The sequence below is a fragment of the Dendrobates tinctorius genome, unplaced genomic scaffold (genome assembly GCF_039654945.1).
Source record: "Dendrobates tinctorius isolate UK_male_01 unplaced genomic scaffold, ASM3965494v1 ptg000071l, whole genome shotgun sequence".
In the NCBI taxonomy this organism is placed as follows: domain Eukaryota; kingdom Metazoa; phylum Chordata; class Amphibia; order Anura; family Dendrobatidae; genus Dendrobates; species Dendrobates tinctorius.
Genome location: NW_027361739.1, coordinates 4,895,277 through 4,911,857, shown reverse-complemented (window position 1 = coordinate 4,911,857; position 16,581 = coordinate 4,895,277).

Below are 16,581 nucleotides of genomic sequence, written 5' to 3'. Positions count from 1 at the left end.
AATGTTCGGCCTACGTCCACCTGTCTGACAGACGGTATTCTAGTGGCTTGTAGCAGCAGCAGCAGCTTGGTGCGCTGCTTGCCTGCAGTAAATAGGATGTGTTCCATCCATGGAACACTATGATAGGATTCATTCCATTCATAGAACACAATGCTTGGATGTGTTCTATTCCTGGAATACTTTGGAACTTTGGATCACTGGAACAATGGGACCACGTGTCACAATGGGCAACCCAGAGTCTGTAGCAGCTGCGCAGTAGTAGTCAGCTTCAGTCTGCTGAGGGAGCCTCAGCAGACAGGTGGGGGGGGATGCTCACTCGCTCAGTATCGGCAGTTTCTCTGAGAATGGTGCACTCACTCTCTTAAGCGGTTTCCAAAGACAGATTGAATTGAAATCGGGATACACAAGTAGTGTTTTCAAAGCATTATTTGAATGCTTTTTTCAAATGTCACTGCTCTGCAATTAGTTTTTCTTGGTCCAAGTTGCACATTTCCATTTCCTTAGCCTTGATTTAACTTGACCAACTCTTCTACTACAGCAAGTGCTATTCACCGCTATATGGAAGGCATTGCACTGTATTCAATCTGTCATTTAATTAACTGTTATGCCGCACTCAGCAGGAGGCGGGGCTTAGGCCCCGACGTCACTCCCTCCGGTACAGCGGTCCCTTGGGGGTCCCCGTCAGGTGCGCACGCGCAGCTCTCGTCCCCTGGTCTCCTCCTCCATGTCACGTTTGCGCTTGCGCGCTCCTGTCAGTGCTGTATAGGGCTCGGTCCTCTCTATGGTAATGGAGGACCTGACCCGGAACCTGTAGTGGTCATGTGCTTTCTGGCTAGGTCCTGACCCGGAACCAGTAGTAGTCATGTGCTATATCAGACGACCTCCCCCTAGGGGAGGTGCCTGATTATTGTTGTGCTTCCTGGCTGGGTCAGCTGTGTCGCAGCCTGGCTGTGTGCTGTTCTCAGGTCCTCTGCCTGTCTGCTATTCTGTGGTGCTCCTAGCACTTGCTCTGAACCCTTGTTGCTTCATGCTCAGTTGTGCCTCCTGGCACATTCTCTCGTATTCTGTCCCTTGTATCTTGCTCAGTCGTGCCTCCTGGCATTCACTCTATTTCTGTTTTCTGTTACACCTCCTTGCACGACTGCTGTCTCATTCTGTACCCTGTCGTGCTCCTTTCACGCATCCTGCTTTGTTTACCTCTGGATGTGTTACTCGCTACACGCCTAATGTGCCCACGTGTACCCGTCTTGCACTATCCTGTATTCAGCGCACTCCTGTGTATTCTCCTGTGTTCCCTAGTATCCTGCACCCTCCAGTCACACAGTCTCGTTATCTCCTGTGAGCCGGCCGCCTGGTGCCAGCAGTCGTGGTATCGTATCCCCTGGGGCTTGCTCCTGACACTCCCTGTATAGGGGGTGGTCCTCACTAGGCTAGCTCGCCCTGGGAGGGTTGGTGCCGCGACCCAGAGGGTCCACTCTAGGAGTCGCTAACACTCTAACACTCTAACAGTATAATCAGGCCATGGACCCTGCTGGTACTGCGGCTTCTGTCCAAAAGGAGCTGACTTTCCTCCGGGAAAACCAGATTAGGATTATGGCATTTCTCAAGTCCATGCAGTCCGGTTTATCTGCCTCTCAGTCCTCTGAGCCTGGGAATGGTGCCCAGTTGGCTAGTCTCCAGCAGGAACTTGCGCAGCAACGTGACTCCCAGGCTCAGATTCTCAACTATATAGCATCGGTAGATAATCGGCTCTTTTCCATACAATCTGCCCAGGCCATGCTTCCACACTCGCTTCCGCGCCTATGCAAGCCACCCCGGTATAGTGGTGACCCTGTATTGTGTCGCGGGTTCTTGAACCAATGTCGTTTGCATTTTGAGTTTTTGCCACAGCATTACCCCACCGATCGTGCTAAAATAGCATTTATAGTTTCGCACTTAGAGGGTAAGGCGCTTGGTGGGTGAATCCCCTTTGGGAGCGTGATGACCCGCTCGTCGCTCAGCTTTCCATCTTTTTGGACACTTTCCGCAAGGTGTTCGACGAGCCGGGTCGCCTTGCTTCCACCACCGAGTCCCTGTTTAATCTTCATCAAGGTTCTCTATCGGTTGGACAATACGCGATATGTTTTCGCACTTTGTCCTCTGAGCTAGGTTGGAATAATAATGCCCTCGTAGGGGCCTTTTGGCGTGGTCTGTCCGGTCGGATCAAAGACGAACTGGCGGGCCGAGATACCCCTACCAATTTGAAGGATCTTATCTCTCTCGCGACACGCATTGATTTGCGCTTCCAGGAGCACACCCGCGAGTCAGCCAGAGAGAGGGTCCTCTCGCCTTTCTTTGTCCACTCGCAGTTTTTCTCAGCCGTTACCCAAGTTATCTTCGGCAGATCCGGTACCTGAGCCTATGCAGGTGGATCGCCTCCAGATAGCTCAACGGCGTCGTGTGAAAAGGCAGGCAAAAGGGCTCTGTTTCTATTGTGGGGATGCCTCCCACTTTCTACGCTCATGTCCCAAGAGACCGGGGAAGTCTCTCCGCCTGGGACTGTTAAGTGAGGTCTCCTCAAGCGTATGTGATTCCTCTCTACCCCTGACCGTGCCTCTTTCCCTGAATTTTGGTTTCGAGACTTTTACTGTGAAAGCTATTGTGGACTCTGGGGCAGTGGGTAACTTTATTAGTCTCGAGGCAGTTAAGAAGTTTCGTATTCCTGTCAGATCCCTGGAGTCTCCTAGGTCAGTAGTTCCGGTCGACGGTAAGCCCTTGCAGGACACCGTTAACCAGGTCACTGAGGAAGTTGAGTTGCAGATTGGCACATGTCATCGGGAGCGGATCTCCTTCCACGTATTGCCGACTTCGCCTCATACCCTTCTTCTTGGCCTTCCTTGGTTACGTGTTCATGGGCCGACCCTGGACTGGCAATCCGGTGACATACTTCGTTGGGGACCGTCCTGTCAAAAGAGTTGCCTGCTGTTCGTTCATCCGAAGAACCCTGCTTGCTCGTCTTCGACGGTTACAGGTCCGCCGTCCTCCACCCCGTCTGTGACTTGTGACATTGTCGAGAAGGAGGCTGAGAGTCAGTCTCCACATCCGTCAAGCAACCCGTCTGTGACTTGTGACATTGTCGAGAAGGAGGCTGAGAGTCAGTCTCCACATCCGTCAAGCAACCCGTCTGTGACTTGTGACATTGTCGAGAAGGAGGCTGAGAGTCAGTCTCCACATCCGTCAAGCAAACCGTCTGTGACTTGTGACATTGTCGAGAAGGAGGCTGAGAGTCAGTCTCCACCTCCGTCAAGTGACCGGCTCAAGGTAATTACCGTAGCTTCCGTCAAGTTGACGCCCCAGCGCCCAGGGGAGACCTTTGTGTCTAAAGGTAACCATAAAGGTGTGTTATCCTGGGGACAGTCTTCTCCGGCTGCCGGCCATGTTGGTGCCAAGAGGACACTCTCCCGTTTATCCCACGATTACTGGTGGCCGTCTATTGCTCAGGACGTCAAAGACTTCGTGGCTGCTTGTCCATCGTGTGCCAAGAAGAGACTTCCCAAGCAACCATCCTCCGACAGCTCGCCTCTTAAGGATGAATTGACTTCCAATGACTGCACCACCGCTTCGGCCTACGACCATATCAGTGTGCCTCTGCCGGTTCGACCTGTCTCGGGAATACCTGCCTCCGATTCTCTGTCCGTGGAGTTCTCCAGGGTATGGCAGGAGACCGAATTTTCTCGTATTGAGACTCTGGATCTGAGTGGTCCTCATGCAGTTAGGAAGTGTCTGGATCCCGCTCCTAGTGTCAAGGTGCTATTTTCCAGTTCTAGAGAGAGGGGGCTTAAAGGAGGGGGTACTGTTATGCCGCACTCACCAGGAGGCGGGACTTCGGCCCCGACATCACTCCCTCTGGTACGGCGGTCCCTCGGGGGTCCCCGTCGGGTGCGCACGCGCAGCTCTCGTCCCCGGGTCTCCTCCTCCATGTCACATTTGCGCTTGCGCGCTCCTGTCAGTGCTGTATAGGGCTCGGTCCTCTCTATGGTAATGGAGGACCTGACCCGGAACCTGTAGTGGTCATGTGCTTTCTGGCTAGGTCCTGACCCGGAACCAGTAGTAGTCATGTGCTATATCAGACGACCTCCCCCTAGGGGAGGTACCTGATTATTGTTGTGCTTCCTGGCTGGGTCAGCTGTGTCCCAGCCTGGCTGTGCGCTGTTCTCAGGTCCTCTGCCTGTCTGCTATTCTGTGGTGCTCCTAGCACTTGCTCTGAACCCTTGTTGCTTCATGCTCAGTTGTGCCTCCTGGCACATTCTCTCGTATTCTGTCCCTTGTATCTTGCTCAGTCGTGCCTCCTGGCATTCACTCTATTTCTGTGTTCTGTTACACCTCCTTGTACGACTGCTGTCTCATTCTGTACCCTGTCGTGCTCCTTTCACGCATCCTGCTTTGTTTACCTCCGGATGTGTTACTCGCTACACGCCTAATGTGCCCACGTGTACCCGTCTTGCACTATCCTGTATTCAGCGCACTCCCGTGTATTCTCCTGTGTTCCCTAGTATCCTGCACCCTCCAGTCACACAGTCTCGTTATCTCCTGTGAGCCGGCTGCCTGGTGCCAGCAGTCGTGGTATCGTATCCCCTGGGGCTTGCTCCTGACACTCCCTGTATAGGGGGTGGTCCTCACTAGGATAGCTCGCCCTGGGAGGGTTGGTGCCGCGACCCAGAGGGTCCACTCTAGGAGTCGCTAACACTATAACACTCTAATATTAATGATCTATCTTGTCCTTTGCTGCTTGGTAGGTACAAGTGTGATAAGCTGCAGTAATGTGTTTGGCTTTGGATAGCTACATTTCTGCACACCCACCTGCTACAAGGCCTGCAGCCCCTTCCCCTCAGTACTTCCCCAGCCTTAATTCAAGCATTCAATTCCTGCCACATCCCTCATGCAATGATATGTCATTTCATTTTTGAAACATTGTCCCCCTCTTGTGGCCTTTCAACTTTGAAATTTACTGTTCAATTTTGAATGAATTCATATATGAATTAAATGGAAAAGCAACAATTTATCTGGCGAGTTATTTGAATGTTCGGAGAACGTCCACCTGTCTGACAGACGGTATTCTAGTGGCTTATAGCAGCAGCAGCTAGGTGCGCTGCTTGCCTGCAATAAATAGGATGTGTTCCATCCATGGAACACTATGATAGGATTCATTCCATTCATAGAACACAATGCTTGGATGTGTTCTATTCCTGGAACACTTTGGATCACTGGAACAATGGGACCACGTGTCACAATGGGCAACCCAGAGTCTGTAGCAGCTGCGCAGTAGTAGTCAGCTTCAGTCTGCTGAGGGAGCCTCAGCAGACAGGTGGGGGGGATGCTCGCTCGCTTGCTCAGTATCTGCAGTTCCTCTGAGAATGGTGCACTCACTCTCTTAAGCGGTTTCCAAAGACAGATTGAATTAAAATCGGGATACACAAGTAGTGTTTTCAAAGCATTATTTGAATGCTTTTTTCAAATGTCGCTGCTCTGCAATTAGTTTTTCTTGGTCCAAGTTGCACATTTCCAATTCCTTAGCCTTGATTTAACTTGACCAACTCTTCTACTACAGCAAGTGCTATTCACCTCTATATGGAAGGCATTGCACTGTATTCAATCTGTCATTTAATTAACGATCTATCTTGTCCTTTGCTGCTTGGTAGGTACAGGTGTGATAAGCTGCAGTAATGTGTTTGGCTTTGGATAGCTACATTTCTGCACACCCACCTGCTACAAGGCCTGCAGCCCCTTCCCCTCAGTACTTCCCCAGCCTTAATTCAAGCATTCAATTCCTACCACATCCCTATTGCAATGATATGTCATTTCATTTTTGAAACATTGTCCCCCTCTTGTGGCCTTTCAACTTTGAAATTTACTGTTCAATTTTGAATGAATTCATATATGAATTAAATGGAAAAGCAACAATTTATCTGGCGAGTTATTTGAATGTTCAGTCTACGTCCACCCATCTGACAGACGGTATTCTAGTGGCTTGTAGCAGCAGCAGCAGCTAGGTGCGCTGCTTGCCTGCAGTAAATAGGATGTGTTCCATCCATGGAACACTGTGATAGGATTCATTCCATTCATAGAACACAATGCTTGGATGTGTTCTATTCCTGGAACACTTTGGATCACTGGAGCAATGGGACCACATGTCACAATGGGCAACCCAGAGTCTGTAGCAGCTGCGCAGTAGTAGTCAGCTTCAGTCTGCTGAGGGAGCCTCAGCAGACAGGTGGGGGGGAATGCTCGCTCGCTCGCTCGCTCAGTATCGGCAGTTTCTCTGAGAATGGTGCACTCACTCTCTTAGGCGGTTTCCAAAGACAGATTGAATTGAAATCGGGATACACAAGTAGTGTTTTCAAAGCATTACTTGAATGCTTTTTTCAAATGTCGCTGCTCTGCAATTAGTTTTTCTTGGTCCAAGTTGCACATTTCCAATTCCTTAGCCTTGATTTAACTTGACCAACTCTTCTACTATAGCAAGTGCTATTCACCTCTATATGGAAGGCATTGCACTGTATTCAATCTGTCATTTAATTAACGATGTACAGTTGTGGCCAAAAGTATTGACACCCCTGCAATTCTGTCAGATAATACTCAGTTTCTTCCTGAAAATGATTGCAAACACAAATTCTTTGGTATTATTATCTTCATTTAATTTGTCTTAAATGAAAAACACAAAAGAGATAATGAAGCAAAAAGCAAAATATTGATCATTTCTCACAAAACTCCAAAAATGGGCCAGACAAAAGTATTGGCACCCTCAGCCTAATACTTGGTTGCACAACCTTTAGCCAAAATAACTGCGACCAACCACTTCCGGTAACCATCATTGAGTTTCTTACAATGCTCTGCTGGAATTTTAGACCATTCTTCTTTGGCAAACTGCTCCAGGTCCCTGATATTTGAAGGCTGCCTTCTCCAAACTGCCATTTTTAGATCTCTCCACAGGTGTTCTATGGGATTCAGTCTGGACTCATTGCTGGCCACCTTAGAAGTCTCCAGTGCTTTCTCTCAAACCATTTTCTAGTTCTTTTTGTAGTGTGTTTTGGGTCATTGTCCTGCTGGAAGACCCATGACCTCTGAGGGAGACCCAGCTTTCTCACACTGGGCCCTACATTATGCTGCAAAATTTGTTGGTAGTCTTCAGACTTCATAATGCCATGCACACGGTCAAGCAGTCCAGTGCCAGAGGCAGCAAAGCAACCCCAAAACATCAGGGAACCTCTGCCATGTTTGACTGTAGGGACGTGTTTTTTTCTTTGAATGCCTCTTTTTTTCTCCTGTAATCTTTTTTTCTCCTGTAAACTCTATGTTGATGCTTTTGCCCAAAAAACTCTACTTTTGTCTCATCTGACCAGAGAACATTCTTCCAAAACGTTTTAGGTTTTTTCAGGTAAGTTTTGGCAAACTCCAGCCTGGGTTTTTTATGTCTCGGGGTAAGAAGTGGGGTCTTCCTGGGTCTCCTACCATACAGTCCCTTTTCATTCAGACGCTGACGGATAGTACGGGTTGACACTGTTGTACCCTCGGACTGCAGGGCAGCTTGAACTTGTTTGGATGTTAGTCGAGTTTCTTTATCCAACATCCGCACAATCTTGCGTTGAAATCTCTTGTCAATTTTTCTTTTCTGTCCACATCTAGGGAGGTTAGCCACAGTGCCATGGGCTTTAAACTTCTTGATGACACTGCGCACGGTAGACACAGGAACATTCTGGTCTTTGGAGATGGACTTGTAGCCTTGAAATTGCTCATGCTTCCTCACAATTTGGTTTCTCAAGTCCTCAGACAGTTCTTTGGTCTTCTTTCTTTTCTCCATGCTCAATGTGGTACACACAAGGACACAGGACAGAGGTTGAGTCAACTTTATTCCATGTCAACTGGCTGCAAGTGTGATTTAGTTATTGCCAACACCTGTTAGGTGCCACAGGTAAGTTACAGGTGTTGTTAATTACACAAATTAGAGAAGCATCACATGATTTTTTGAACAGTGCCAATACTTTTGTCCACCCTCTTTTTTATGTTTGGTGTGGAATTATATCCAATTTGGCTTTAGGACAATTCTTTTTGTGTTTTTTCATTTAAGACAAATTAAATGAAGATAATAATACCAAAGAATTTGTGTTTGCAATCATTTTCAGGAAGAAACTGAGTATTATCTGACAGAATTTCAGGGGTGTCAATACTTTTGGCCACAACTGTATCTTGTCCTTTGCTGCTTGGTAGGTAAAGGTGTGATAAGCTGCAGTAATGTGTTTGGCTTTGGATAGCTACATTTCTGCACACCCACCTGCTACAAGGCCTGCAGCCCCTTCCCCTCAGTACTTCCCCAGCCTTAATTCAAGCATTCAATTCCTACCACATCCCTCATGCAATGATATGTCATTTCATTTTTGAAACATTGTCCCCCTCTTGTGGCCTTTAACTTTGAAATTTACTGTTCAATTTTGAATGAATTCATATATGAATTAAATGGAAAAGCAACAATTTATCTGGCGAGTTATTTGAATGTTCGGCCTACGTCCACCTGTCTGACAGACGGTATTCTAGTGGCTTATAGCAGCAGCAGCTAGGTGCGTTGCTTGCCTGCAATAAATAGGATGTGTTCCATCCATGGAACACTATGATAGGATTCATTCCATTCATTGAACACAATGCTTGGATGTGTTCTATTCCTGGAACACTTTGGATCCCTGGAACAATGGGACCACGTGTCACAATGGGCAACCCAGAGTCTGTAGCAGCTGCGCAGTAGTAGTCAGCTTCAGTCTGCTGAGGGAGCCTCAGCAGACAGGTGAGGGGGATGCTCGCTCGCTCAGTATCGGCAGTTTCTCTGACAATGGCGCACTCACTCTCTTAAGCGGTTTCCAAAGACAGATTGAATTGAAATCGGGATACACAAGTAGTGTTTTCAAAGCATTATTTGAATGCTTTTTTCAAATGTCGCTGCTCTGCAATTAGTTTTTCTTGGTCCAAGTTGCACATTTCCAATTCCTTAGCCTTGATTTAACTTGACCAACTCTTCTACTACAGCAAGTGGTATTCACCTCTATATGGAAGGCATTGCACTGTATTCAATCTGTCATTTAATTAACGATCTATCTTGTCCTTCGCTGCTTGGTAGGTACAGGTGTGATAAGCTGCAGTAATGTGTTTTTTGGCTTTGGATAGCTACATTTCTGCACACCCTCCTGCTACAAGGCCTGCAGCCCCTTCCCCTCAGTACTTCCCCAGCCTTAATTCAAGCATTCAATTCCTACCACATCCCTCATGCAATGATATGTCATTTCATTTTTGAAACATTGTCCCCCTCTTGTGGGCTTTCAACTTTGAAATTTACTGTTCAATTTTGAATGAATTCATATATGAATTAAATGGAAAAGCAACAATTTATCTGGCGAGTTATTTGAATTTTCGGTCTACATCCACCTGTCTGACAGATGGCATTCTAGTGGCTTTTAGCAGCAGCAGCAGCAGCTAGGTGCGCTGCTTGCCTGCAGTAAATAGGATGTGTTCCATCCATGGAACACTATGATAGGATTCATTCCATTCTTAGAACACAATGCTTGGATGTGTTCTATTCCTGGAACACTTTGGATCAATGGAACAATGGGAGCACGTGTCACAATGGGCAACCCAGAGTCTGTAGCAGCTGCGCAGTAGTAGTTAGCTTCAGTCTGCTGAGGGAGCCTCAGCAGACAGGTGGGGGGGATGATCGCTCGCTCGCTCAGTATCGGCAGTTTCTCTGAGAATGGTGCACTTACTCTCTTAAGCGGTTATCAAAGACAGATTGAATTGAAATCGGGATACACAAGTGGTGTTTTCAAAGCATTATTTGAATGGTTTTTTCAAATGTCGCTGCTCTGCAATTAGTTTTTCTTGGTCCAAGTTTCACATTTCCAATTCCTTAGCCTTGATTTAACTTGACCAACTCTTCTACTACAGCAAGTGCTATTCACCTCTATATGGAAGGCATTGCACTGTATTCAATCTGTCATCTATTTAGCGATCTATCTTGTCCTTTGCTGCTTGGTAGGTACAGGTGTGATAAGCTGCAGTAATGTATTTTGCTTTGGATAGCTACATTTCTGCACACCCACCTGCTACACGACCTGCAGCCCCTTCCCCTCAGTAGTTCCCCAGCCTTAATGCAAGCATTCAATTCCTACCACATCCCTCATGCAATGATATGTCATTTCATTTTTGAAACATTTTCCCCTCTTGTGGCCTTTCAACTTTGAAATTTACTGTTCAATTTTGAATGAATTCATATATGAAATAAATGGAAAAGCAACAATTTATCTGGTGAGTTATTTGAATGTTCGGTCTACTTCCACCTGTCTGACAGACGGTATTCTAGTGGCTTGTAGCAGCAGCAGCAGCTAGGTGCGCTGCTTGCCTGCAGTAAATAGGATGTGTTCCATCCATGGAACACTATGATAGGATTCATTCCATTCATAGAACACAATGCTTGGATGTGTTCTATTCCTGGAACACTTTGGATCACTGGAACAATGGGACCACGTGTCACAATGGGCAACCCAGAGTCTGTAGCAGCTGCGCAGTAGTAGTCAGCTTCAGTCTGCTGAGGGAGCCTCAGCAGACAGGTGGGGGGGATGCTCGCTCGCTCGCTCAGTATCGGCAGTTTCTCTGAGAATGGTGCACTCACTCTCTTAAGCGGTTTCCAAAGACAGATTGAATTGAATTCGGGATACACAAGTAGTGTTTTCAAAGCATTATTTGAATCCTTTTTTCAAATGTCGCTGCTCTGCAATTAGTTTTTCTTGGTCCAAGTTGCACATTTCCAATTCCTTAGCCTTGATTTAACTTGACCAACTGTTCTACTACAGCAAGTGCTATTCACCTCTATATGGAAGGCATTGCACTGTATTCAATCTGTCATTTATTTAACGATCTATCTTGTCCTTTGCTGCTTGGTAGGTACAGGTGTGATGAGCTGCAGTAATGTGTTTGGCTTTGGATAGCTACATTTCTGCACACCCACCTGCTACAAGGCCTGCAGCCCCTTCCCCTCAGTACTTCCCCAGCCTTAATTTAAGCATTCAATTCCTACCACATCCCTCATGCAATGATATGTCATTTCATTTTTGAAACATTGTTCCCCTCTTGTGGCCTTTCAACATTGAAATTTACTGTTCAATTTTGAATGAATTCATATATGAATTAAATGGAAAAGCAACAATTTATCTGGCGAATTATTCGAATGTTCGGCCTACGTCCACCTGTCTGACAGACGGTATTCTAGTGGCTTGTAGCAGCAGCAGCAGCTAGGTGCGCTGCTTGCCTGCAGTAAATAGGATGTGTTCCATCCATGGAACACTATGATAGGATTCATTCCTGTAATGTATAATAATTAGATCTGTCTCTTTAAGCAAGCCAGACTTATGGGACTTGGAGGGTGGAGACAAGAGGGATGAGAAGGGAAGTTTCAGTTTCACTTCTGGTAGCATGGGAATGCAAGTGTTATGCTGTGTGCTGGAGGATGAAGAATAAAACATATCTAAAGTTTAATACCTTGAATTCTTCATAACGTGTGGATATTACAACTGGCGACGAGGATGGGATATAATCACCTACTGCTGTGAGTACGGACTCTTTTACCGCTTCACACGCCAGCACCACTGAGAGACTCTATCATGGCTGACTACTTGCACACATTCCCACAGTTTGATATGACTGATGTCATTAATCTCTCCCATAACTGGAGAAAATGGCTAAACAGATTTGAGAATTTCCTAGAAGCCATGGACATAAAGGAGGAGAAAAGAAAGAGAGCTTTGCTCCTGCATTGTGCAGGCACAGGAGTCTATGACATATACAGTACGTTACCTGCAGCAGAAACAGACACATACAGCAACTGCACTAAAGCTCTCACTGGGTATTTCAACCCCAAACAGAATATCAGATATGAAAGATATAAATTCAGGATTGCCAAGCAGCTTCCAGAAGAGTCCATAGACACTTATGTCACACGGCTGAAAGAGTTAGCACATGGATGTGCCTTTACAGATGTAGATGATGAAATCCTAACTCAAATAATTGTCACCTGCTCGTCTAATAACCTAAGGCATAAGGCTCTGCAGCAGGATATCTCTCTACATGATTTGCTCAAAATGGCCCGTGCTATAGAAATAGCAGATCATCAGGCTACCGTAATGGAGAATGGGGATAAATTACATGTGCATAATCTCAAACAGAAAAATTTACCAGCAAACAAGCCCAGAAACAGAAAAAATGTTATAGATGTGGACAGGATTTCCCTCACCACCAGAACAAATGTCCAGCTATGGGATAAACCTGCAGTAAATGTGAAAAAGGGAATCATTTTGCAGCTGTTTGCAAATCAGCGCACTACAAGCCTCCGCTGCTTATGACAAAATCTGCAGATGTAAAAGTGATAAATCAGGACACAGAAGAAATGTCTGCGACTGAGAACTATGTGTTCACTACCTCTGTCACTGGTTCAGTACAGTCTCCCTGTGTTACACTCTCAATCTGCAACACTGACATTACCTTTACAATAGATACAGGAGCTTCAGTGGATATCATAGATGGCACTACATATGAACAATTGAAAACAAGGCCAGTCTTACAACAAGTGCAGACTAAAATCTTTCCTTATGGATCTAAAACACCTCTAGCTATAATGGGACAATTTGATGCTGAAATTAGATATAAAGAAAACAGGCAGAAAACCACTTTCCACACATTACAAGGATTGGGAGGATGTCTTCTCAGCTATCACACTGCCTTGGAGCTAGGGCTCATCCAGATTATTCATACCATAACTGACCCTGCGGATATGGATGTACAAACTATGGTGAACAGCTTTCCCTCCCTATTTAGTGGTTTGGGAAAACTAAAGGACTCTCAAGTACACCTTCATGTGGATGACAATGTTCGTCCAGTAGCCCAGCCTCACAGGCGTATTCCATTTCACCTGAGACAGAAGGTAGAAAAGGAACTCCAATTGCTCATGGATGAGGACGTTATTGAAACTGTTACTGGTCCCACTCCGTGGGTCTCTCCACTTGTGGTAGTTCCAAAACCAAAGACTCCTGATCAAGTGAGACTGTGTGTTGACATGCGCTTGCCCAACACCGCTATCCAGAGGGAAAGACATATCTCACCTACGATTGATGACATTATTCATTTATTAAATGGAGCCACCGTCTTTTCAAAGCTCGACCTCAATAAGGGATATCATCAATTAGAACTGAGTCCAGAGTCCCGATATTTGACCACATTTTCCACCCATGTGGGCCTCAGAAGATACAAAAGATTGACTTTTGGAGTCTGCTCAGCAGCAGAAATTTTTCAGGATGCAATAAGGAGTGTCATTCAACACATCCCAAATGCCTTTAATTACAGTGATGACATATTGGTTTTTGGTAAAACTCAAGCTGAGCATAATCGTGCTCTATATGCTATCTTCGAATGCCTGCTTTCTGCTGGACTCACTTTAAACAAAGAGAAGTGCGAGTTTGACAAGGGTTCATTAGAATTCTATGGTCACATCTTCTCGGCAAAAGGAGTACAACCAGACCCCAAGAAAGTGGAAGCTATCAGAACAGCCTCAATTCCACAGGATGCTAGTGAAGTGCGTTCTTTCCTTGGAATGGCAAGTTACTGTGCTAGATATATTCCGAATTTTTCAACAATCAGCAATCCACTACGGGAACTTACAAAACAAAGTTGTATTTTTCAATGGTCTCAAGGCTGTCAGGCCTCTTTTGAAACAATTAAAAATGAACTCTGCTCGACAACCACTATGGCTTATTTTGATCCAGCTCTTCGAACTGAACTGATTGTGGACGCCAGTCCCGTGGGACTGGGTGCTATTCTAGCGCAATACAAGGATAACAATCAAAATCCTCACATCATTTCTTATGCAAGTAAGAGCTTAACAAACACTGAAAGAAAATATTCTCAACCTGAAAAAGAAAGCTTGGCAGTTGTCTGGGGATGTGAACACTTTCACTTATTTCTCTATGGAGCTCCCTTCACCATTGTCACAGATCATCAAGCACTTCTTACAATTTTTGGAAATCCCAGAGCTAAAATGCCTGCACGAATTGAACGATGGGGCCTACGTCTACAGGACTACAACTATAAAATTGTTCACAAACCTGGAAAATACAGCAATCCGGCTGATTATCTTTCAAGACATCCTACTAATGATGATATACCTGTGCATTCCTCCATTGAAGAATACCTACGTTTTGTTACAGATCATGCCGTGCCAAAAGCACTTTCTCTTGATCAATTTATAAATGAAACAACAAAAGACAAGACACTCTGTGCCCTAATACAAATCACCAAAATCGAAGTTGGCATGAAATTCAAAAAGAAAAATTTCCTGATTCTGAGATTGATCTGAAAGAGTTAAAACTATTCTCAAACGTACGTGAGGAATTATCAGTCACTGAAGAACACCTCATTCTTCGAGGTACCAAACTAGTTGTACCTAAGACTTTGCGTAACTTAGTCATACAGATAGCACATGAAGGTCATTTAGGAATTGTTGGCACAAAGAAGTTACTCAGAGAAAAAGTGTGGTTCCCAAATATGGATCACTTGGTGGAAGAAAAGATTAGACGCTGTTCTACTTGTCAATTAATCACTCCATCATCAAACTTAGAGCCATTACAAATGTCCCCGTTACCCACTGCTGTCTGGGAGGAAGTGGCAGTCGATATATACACTCACTGGCCACTTTATTAGGTACACCTGTCCAACTGTGTGTTAAGACTTAAATTCTAATCAGCCAATCACATGGCGGCAACTCAGTGCATTTAGGCATGTAGACATGGTCAAGACAATCTCCTGCAGTTCAAACCGAGCATCAGTATGGGGAAGAAAGGTGATTTGAGTGCCTTTGAACGTGGCAAGATTGTTGGTGCCAGAAGGGCTGGTCTGAGTATTTCAGAAACTGCTGATCTACTGGGATTTTCACGCACAACCATCTCTAGGGTTTACAGAGAATGGTCCGAAAAAGAAAAAAAATCCAGTGAGCGGCAGTTCTGTGGCCGGAAATGCCTTGTTGATGCCAGAGGTCAGAGGAGAATGGGCATACTGGTTCGAGCTGATAGAAAGGCAACAGTGACTCAAATTGCCACCCGTTACAACCAAGGTAGGCAGAAGAGCATCTCTGAACGCACAGTGCATCGAACTTTGAGGCAGATGGGCTACAGCAGCAGAAGACCACACTGGGTACCACTCCTCTCAGCTAAGAACAGGCATCTGATGGCTACTTTCAGCAGGATAATGCGCCATGTCATAAAGCTCGAATCATCTCAGATTGGTTTCTTGAACATGACAATGAGTTCACTGTACTCAAATGGCCTCCTCAGTCACCAGATCTCAATCCAATAGAGCATCTTTGGGATGTGGTGGAACGGGAGATTCGCATCAGGGATGTGCAGCCGACAAATCTGCGCCAACTGTGTGATGCCATCATGTCAATATGGTCCAAAATCTCTGAGGAATGCTTCCAGCACCTTGTTGAATCTCTGCCACGAAGAATTGAGGCAGTTCTGAAGGCAAAAGGGGGTCCAACCCGTTACTAGCATGGTGTACCTAATAAAGTGGCCAGTGAGTGTATATGGACCATTGCCAAATGGCCAATACATTCTCGTAACAATTGATGAATATTCTCGATACCCTGTCATTTCATTTATCTCTTCAACATCTGCTAATAATGTCATACCAGAGCTGGACGACATTTTCTCGGCATATGGTATTCCAAAAGTGGTCAAAACAGACAATGGACCTCCATTCAATGGCCATGTGTTTACACAATTTTCTGAATACTTGGGATTCAATCACAGGAAAATCACACCTTGCTGGCCGCAAGCCAATGGAATTGTGAAACGTTTTATGCGCACTCTGGGGAAACGTATCAAGGCAGCGAGTCTGGAGCACATCCCACTGAAACAGTCATTATACAAATTCATGCGTAATTACCGCAATACGCCACACTCCACTACTAATGCTGCTCCAGCTCATTTAATGTTCAGCAGAACCCTGCGTATACGTCTCCCTGATGTGACCAGCCATCCCCGACCAAGTGACTCCTCAGTGAGATCCACAGATTTCTCCAACAAACAAGCCATGAAACGTTATGCAGACAGAAGGCGAAGGACACAGTCAAGTGCCATCGAAAGAGGGGATGTCGTGGTGATACGTCAAAGACCAACCAACAAGACCTCACCTGTATATGGTCCTGCAAAATATTATGTTACCAAAAGGAAAGGCAGCATGATCACAGCTGAACGAGATGGACACTCCATAACGTGAAATTCTTCATATTTTAAAGTCATACCGCAGAATGATGACAATGAACTCTCTTTGGTGGAAGATTTGGTATCCGATGGTGGAGAGGACCAACAAGAGGTAGCTGGTCCATCAACAATGAACTCTCTCAATGAGCCCAGACGTTATCCTACACGAGAGAGAAGAGCTCCATCGAGGCTTATTGAAGAAGTGTAACTACAGTTTTGTGTGTTTTTTTTTTTTTTGTTGTTTGTTTCTCTGGTTTTA